The sequence below is a fragment of the Manis javanica genome, chromosome 4, assembly GCF_040802235.1.
Source record: "Manis javanica isolate MJ-LG chromosome 4, MJ_LKY, whole genome shotgun sequence".
Classification (NCBI taxonomy): domain Eukaryota; kingdom Metazoa; phylum Chordata; class Mammalia; order Pholidota; family Manidae; genus Manis; species Manis javanica.
The window spans coordinates 124,798,863-124,805,215 of NC_133159.1; positions in this window are offsets into that span (position 1 = coordinate 124,798,863).

Genomic DNA, 6,353 nt, shown 5'->3' on the forward strand with positions numbered 1-6,353 from the left:
TGATCAATAAATATGAGAGATGCCCTCTCAAAAAAAAAATGCTGAAAGAGTATCTTGGCGCTCAAATACTTGACTAGATTCTTTTTATTTACTTGGAATAATTTCTTGAAAGTACAATTACTAAATTGAAGCAAATGAACCTTTTTAAGTCTTCTTATTCCCAATAGGGTAATTTATCCAATTTATTTTAGAATAATAAAATGTAATCTTTAAACTGTTTTTATACAATTTATTTTTTACCTCATTTGTGAACCTCAGGGAGGTAAAAAAATAAGGGACTCAACACTATTTTTATGAAAAAGTAGGGATGAATGAAGAGTAAAAAGACATCTCATTTAATGTGCGTAATTCACCAAATATCTCTTAAGCTCATGCTTTTTGTAAAGGAAATCCTATGTGCTGGGGATACAACCACGCCCCCCCAGAAACTAAGTAAATAAAAGGAGATGGATAATAAATTGTACATCCATACTTGGAATCGTGCCATCACATAACAGATGTTTAATAAACATTTGCTGAATTAAATAAACGGGTAGTTAGAGTGTAATGGTGCCAAAATAAGGATGTAGGAGGCATTTTTCAGTTGAGCCTAAGCAGCCACAGAATGTGGGTTTGATAGAGAATTTAATCAACTTTAATAATAAAGCAGTGCCCTGAAACAAGTTGTCAAAGATGAAATTCTAACTTCTACTGGGAGCCTTCTTGCAGAGAGGTGAAGAGTGAATGCCAGCAGGCTGGAGAGGTGGCGGAAAGCGGACGCTCATGGCACCTTGAGTTTGAGTCCCAAAGAAAAATCCTCAAGATGCAAGCCCAAGTTCTGAGTTACTAAACACTGCTTGTTTCAGGAACTTGGAATTTGGTGCTTTCCATGCCTGGCCCACTCTTCTCCAAAATAGTCTTATGGCTCACTCCCCTCCTTCATGTGGATCAAATGTCACCTTCTCAGAGAGAATTTTCATGACCTTCTTTGTACTCCATACCACCCTTTTCCTGCCTTAATGATCTCTATTTCACTACCAGCTGACTACTAGTCTGATTTGTTAGATGTCAACTCCCTACACTAAAGGGTCAAAGAGAAGTGTCTGTCTTTTGTTCATACTGTAACCACAGCCTTCAGAACAGGTGCATGGCAGAAGTTCTGCATAGTGTCTGTGGTTAATGATACTCACGTTAAATGTTTAGTGTTCTGACCACACACACCCACAAAAGGGACTCAAGGTCTCTTTGGAAGTAATGAATATGTCTAACACCTTGACTGTGGTGATGGTTGCATGAATGTATATACATGTCCATATCATCAAATTATATACCTTAACTATGCACAGTTTTTGCATATTGATTATACCTCTATCAAGCTGATAAAAAAGAAGCTCAATTAAGATTTCTTGAGTGAACAAGCAAATAAAAGCTATTTTGCTTGGAAAATCATCTTCATTACCTACTTAAGTTCTTGTAATAACTGTCATTCACTGAGTGCTTATGATTTTCAGGTACCATGTTGACTTTTCTTTGTATTATCTCACTTAACCACCCAAGAAACTTATGCAATGGGTCCTACTTATGTTATAGATGCAGAGATTTTATAAGATGGAGAGGTTATAAAATGGCATAGTGGCTTTCATTTATTGTTTTTTCATGGGTTTTTTTTGCTTTTGCTTTATTTGACATTAAAAGGGCTTTGTGTGTCATCTTACTTATATCATGTAACAACATAGCAATAGCAGAGTGAGGTCATGGAAAGAATGTGGGATTTGGAATCAGGTGACCTGGATTCTAGCCTGTGCTCCACTTCTGTGAACTATGTGACTTAGGTGGGGCCCTGCTTTCCCCATCCATAAAAGGGAAGCGCCTCCCTGTTTCCCCTACTTCCCAGTGTTCCTGTGAGCATAATGCAAATAAATAAATGTGAAGGTTCTTAGCAAACTATAATTTGTTATACAAATCTGGCTATATTTTTACAGTCAAATCCTCATGGAACTAAGTCTGAAAGACCTGATGTTTCTAAGCTTCCAAGTTTATCTTCCTTTGCATATTTCATTTGCCTGACTTTGGTGGATGGGATCATTAATATTAATGTTCAGGCTTCATGAATTATGTACCTGAACCAAGAAATTTTCTTCTACCTTTCTCATCTTATACTTCATCTCATGGGCCCACGTGCGCTTTAGCCGGTAACAAAGACCCCACAGAAAATGAAGACAAGACGTGTCCTTGAGACAGGAGAACATGAGGCCATCCCCAAACCAGGCACCATCGGCTGCCAGCAGAAAGTCGAGGCTCATGCGTATGCCAGCATGTGCTTAAATTTCCAAGTTTTGACCTCAGTCTTCATAAAAGCCCCATTGATCCATTTGCCACCTATTGACTCAGAATATGAGGCTGCAAACACCTGCAGTGGAAGCCTGCTAACACAGGCAGGGAATGTGTGACTTTCAAGGGAGAGAGGGAAGAGCATAGATATTTGGTAAATAATGTTACCACAACATTTCCACATCAACAAGGTGCCAAGAGAGGTAGAGGCAAGGGGCCTATGGTAGGCAGAATGATGCCCTCCACCCCAAACACATCCACATCCTAATACCCTGCAAACGCATTGCCATACGGGGCAAAGAACTAAAGCTGCAGGTAGAATTAAGGTTGCTGATCAGCTGATTTTGAGATTATCCTGGATTATCCAGGGGAACTTAATGTCATCACATGAATTTTTAAATGGAGAAGAGGTACGTAGAAGAAAGAGCATGTCAGAGTGGTGCAGTGTGAGAAAGACTCAGCTCCCTGTGTTGGCTTTTGATGGAAGGGTGCCAAGAGCCAAGGAATGTGGGCAGCCTTTAGAAGCTGGAGAAAGAGGAAATAAAATTTCCCCTAGAGCCTACAGAAATGAATTAAGCTCTGCTAACACCTTGATTTTTTTAGGCCAGTGTGATTTATTTCAGGCTTCTGACAAGTAATAAATTTGTGCTGTTTTAAACCACTAAGTTGGTGGTTATTTGTTACAGGATCAATAGGAAAATAATATGGTGCCAACACTCTGAATATCACCCAGAGGTTTCTGATCAGAGATTCTGGCTCATTGCCCTGGAGGCTAGATTTGAATAATGCTCAGATGCTGAATCAGTCTGGGAGTTACAAGACCAAAGATATTATCCCTACAATAAAACCAGTGAGCTAAAGGATTTACTTCTTCTTCTCTCCACTTACTCATCTCTGAGAGGGCTGGACATTGGTCTCAAGGGTTCTGCTAGATCTGTAACCAAAGGCTTGAGGAATGTTTTGTTTCTGTGGGTGGTGACTACTGTCCTGATAGAAATGGACCCAGTCACGTGGCTGCAGAAGGCTGACATACAAATGCCAAGACTCTTTTTAGAGACAATTCACAAACATGAGACATTGCATAATGTTGCTGTACTAGGTATTTACGGATGCACAAAAATTTGCCCTAACACTTGCAGCTTAGGACAAGAAACATTTGTTATCTCACATTTGCTGTGGGTGAGGTCAGTGGACACACCTTAGCCAGGTGCCTCTGCCTTGGGGGTCAGAGAGCCACAGTCCAGGTGTTAGCCAGGACCACACTCAAGAGTTCGCTGGAGGAGGATCTGCTTCCAAGCTCACTCGTGTGCTCCTGTGGCTGCTGGTGGATTTGGCTGGAGGCATTTGTTCCATGCCACATGCTCTTTCCATGGAACAGCTCAAACAGGGCAGCCAGCTTCCCTCAGAGCGAGCAAGCCACATCTTTATGGGATCTAGTATCTGAAGTGACACACAATCTTTCTCCTGTATTCTGTTCATTAGAAGAGAATCAAAAGGTCTGGCTCACACCTAATTGTGGTGAGGGGATGACACAACGGCATGAATCCCAAAAGGCAAGGCTCACTGGGGCCATCTTAGACACCACACCGTCTATTATACCGTCTATTATATGTGGAATAATGAATTGGTGAATACCCCCAACTAATACAAAGGATAATGAATTTGATTCTTGCATGAGGGAAAAAATCATATTTTACTATGGCTGGTTTGACCAAAAGTTGGAAGATCGATCTAATGAGACCAAGCCACGTCTTCAGACCTCTTTTGGGCCTGCCACCTTCAGCGTGCTCTGAGCCTGCTGAGGATGAAGGATGGGAACATTTCTGCTGCACCCTCAGTACAAGCTGTCATCATTTCATACATAGATGATTGCAATAGGCCCTTCATGGCCTCCTGCCTTTTGATCTTGCTGCTCTTCAATGCATTTTCTACAAAGTAGCAAGAATATCTTTAAAAAAGATAATGCTACTCCTCTGCTTAAGATCTTTCCATGGTTCTCATTTGTTTAGGATAAAGCCTGAAATTCTTCCCAGCCTACAAGACCAGCCTGACCTGGCAGCTGCCTCTCCCTCCAGTCTTGCTTCATGCCTCTCTTCCCCCTTGCTCCCTGCTTTCTAACCACCATACCCTTCTTTTAGCCCACGAGCCTACCAAGTTGTTTCTTGCTCCAGAGCCTTCACACATGCCGTTGCTTCTGTGTGGTACATGCTTCTTTGAACTCTACCCAGCTAATTTCTATTTGGTTTAAATGTCTTATCTTCAAGTGATGGAATTTGTCATTATACACATGGTTTTCTTATTTAAGGCCCATCTCCTTCCTTTGACTCTAAGTTTCAGAGGAGAAAACCATACCTTATATGTTCACTGCTATATATCAGCATCTTTAAAAATTGCCTAGCACATAGGAGCTGGATAAATAGTTACTGAGTGAATGAAGGGAGCCCAGGAATATTCAAAGCCTAGCTTGGACCAGTAGATGTCCTTCCTATAGATGTGAACTATTATTGGAATAAAACGGTTCCTGTGTATGTGAAAAATAGAGGCAGTTGATTTTTTCCTTTTAGGCAGCACTTTATAAAGTCTGAAAAGTGATTTTACATTTATGATCTTAGTTGATCCCTTAGCCCTTCTCCAACATTGGTTGGAATACAGGACTTTAATCCTATTTGAAAGATGAAGCAACAGACTTAGGTCAATTTTACACATGTGAAAACATTGCTTGCATGAAAATATCTTGAGGTAGCTCTTTTTAACGTCTGTGATTTTCTTGGAAATGATGCTTATCAAAGTACTAGAGGATCTAGCATTTTTATTAATTTATGTACGATGTATTTGTGAAAACACTGTTTGGCTGTTAAAAATAATTTTTTTTCCTGAAATATTTCTCCTTCTTCTTCCCCTCTTCTTCCTCCCCCCCCCCCACTTTGCTTCCTCTTTCTTTGCTGAATAATTCAGTGCTTAGTCTATTAGGTGGGACAGAAGAGGGTGGGCATCTTCACTCACAGGGGAGGGAGCCACAGTGCCTCAAAAGGTTGGGGGGAGGCAAACCCAGGGAGTATGGGGGGCCACAGGTGAGAGCTGTCCTGAGCAGAGTGCCTTGGGCCTGCATGCAAAGGGGCAGCCTGAGCATCTGGGGAGGTTGTCCAGGCCAGAGGTGAGTCTTCCCAAGTGTGTAAGGAGGTCATCCACAAAGAGGGGCAGCCTTCAGGGCCCAACTAAGGTGAGCCGTGTCTATTCAGGTGGGAGGAGCACTTGCCCAGCCTGTGAAGACAGAACCTGAGCAGGACAAAAAGCATGTCCCCAGGAAGGGCAGTCTGTAGGTGGTGACATGTGGGGTGGGTTGGGGGGGATTGGCTTAGAGTGGAGAGTCTGAGCATGGCTAAGGTGAGGAGGGATGCCTAGCAGGAGGTACCAAACCCCAAGCACGACCCTCAACAGTACACCTATGTGGAGGGCAGCCCAGGGCAAGGGTATCCAAGACCCAGCAGGGTTAAGAGGATCTCCACATTGTGTGGTGGTCCCCACGGGATGTTGGAATTCAAATAGAGTGAGGGGCCACCTGCTCTGGACAGTTAGTGAAAGCAGAGATGGGAGATTAGTGGCTTATTGGAGATTGACCATATAAGTAAATAAACCAGGAGAGTGGAAACCATCTGGAGAAGGGAGATATAAATATGGACAGGCAGAAAATTGGAATGAAAACTGCAGTGTTGCATTAAAATTGGAGCCAATTCCTGTTTTTTAATAAAGATAGGCAGAAATAAGTGTAAACATGTGCATGTATCTACATGCCATGGTTCTATCCACTGAGAAGATCTGGGAACAGCAGCACACTACCCCCTAACAATGCACACCCCTAGAACTCATATCTTGGTTTCTAAATACCATTCTCCCTAAAAGACAGAACTCCTTGGAAAATAGCTAACGTGGGAGGTAGGAGAAATATAAGATGAGACTGGAACATCTTGTGAGAGAGAAATAATAGGAACATGGTAAAAGGTCACAAAACCCAGCTTGAATGGAACCCCACTGGCCAAATTGGG